Source organism: Pteropus alecto, unplaced genomic scaffold, assembly GCF_000325575.1.
Source record: "Pteropus alecto unplaced genomic scaffold, ASM32557v1 scaffold123, whole genome shotgun sequence".
Taxonomy (NCBI): Eukaryota; Metazoa; Chordata; class Mammalia; order Chiroptera; family Pteropodidae; genus Pteropus; species Pteropus alecto.
Window position 1 is genome coordinate 4,712,217 of NW_006433950.1, and position 1,708 is coordinate 4,713,924.

Here is a 1,708-nt window from a genome sequence, read left to right on the forward strand (position 1 = left end):
TGTCAGCCTCTGTACATGACAATACTTTTTGTGATTGAATTTATCTTATTCCAGTTGTGAAAGAAAACCATAGTCATAAATCTTTTAAACGGAAAGTATACTTTAGAAGAATTTTTGAAAGAGAGAATTTGGCAATAATTCTATCCACAATGTTATTATTTCCTTAGGTTTTCTTCCCCTAGACTTTAAAAAAAAAAATCCAGAAAGACTCCGAAATATACCTAACCTCTTAAAGGAGTCCATTTGCAAGTCTGAAATCATTTTTCCCTTGGTCTTATAAGAGTCTTTCCCAGTTCATTGCCATTGTTGGTAGTGTTTTTTGTAAACGTGGAAATTTGTTTTTCCTCTAATTACAAAAGTAAAACAGTGAAGTCTCAGTATACACTCATTTAACTTGAACACATTTAACTATACTTTTATGCTTAGAAAACCTTTTTTTCTTTTTTCATACAATATAGCATGTAAACACAAGCCAACTACTTCATCTAGTGCCCACCCAGAAGAACAGTAATCTACACCGATGCTGGAGGAAGAATTGGCAATGTTGGATGTTTTTGAGAGAAGATAATTTTATAAAATTACGTACTCTGTATCTTGTGAACTGTAGGAAGGAAAGACTGACATTTTACTACAGATAACCTTCATCTTTACAATAAATTTAGAACTTAATCATACATAAATGTAACTTCAGTACATAAGCTATTTATTTTTGAGTGCAGAAAAACACAGAAATATTTAAGTCATGCATAAACCCACCCTGAGAGACATACTGTTGGTATGGATTCCCAATCTTTTTTGTATGTTAGTTACATACATGTAGTGGGTGGCTTAGTGTCCTACAAAATTCCATGTCAACTGAGAACCTCAGAATATAATCTTATTTGGAAATAGGGTCTTGACAGATGTAATTAGTAAAGATGCTGTCATACTAGATCAGGGTGGGTCCTTACTCCAGAATGGTGTCCTCATAAGAAGAGGAGAGGACACAGAGACACAGGGAGGAAGGTCACACAACAGGCAGAGATTGGAGTGATGCAGCTAGAAGCCAAGGACACCACGGGTTGCCAGCAACCAGGAGAAACTAGACGAGAAGCATGGAACAGTCTCTTTCAGAGCCTCCAGAAGGAACCACCTTGCCAACACCTTGATATTGGACTTCTTGCCTCCAGAACTGTGAGAGAATAAATTTCTGTTGTTTTAAACCACCCAGTTCACAGTATTGTTATGGTAGCCCTAGGAAACTACTAATTTTCATATTAAATCAGTAATATATGGGGCATAATGTTTAGTCTTCTGCCCTTGATATACTGACATAGGTCAGTATGTATCCTGCAATGTGAATTTAATACATAGTATTGGCCCATACACATGTAATTTATTTAACCATGTACTGAGAAATAGACATTTGGGTTTATATATGCATTTTTTTGCATCTATCCATAATTTCTTTAATCCTTCGAAGTGAAAATACTTCCTCTGTATTTAAATTTTTGATTTGTGTTGCCAAGTTTATAATGCCATTAGTAGCAATTTATACTACCATTAGCAGCATACATTTTTGAATGCTCATGTACCCCAAATCCTTACCAATACTGTGTATTGTCCTTTGAAATAATCTTTGCCAAATTAATAGGCAAAAATAACATCTTGATGAATTTTTAGATTCTTTTTCTTGGGAAAAAATAAGATACATATTATAGAAAATTGG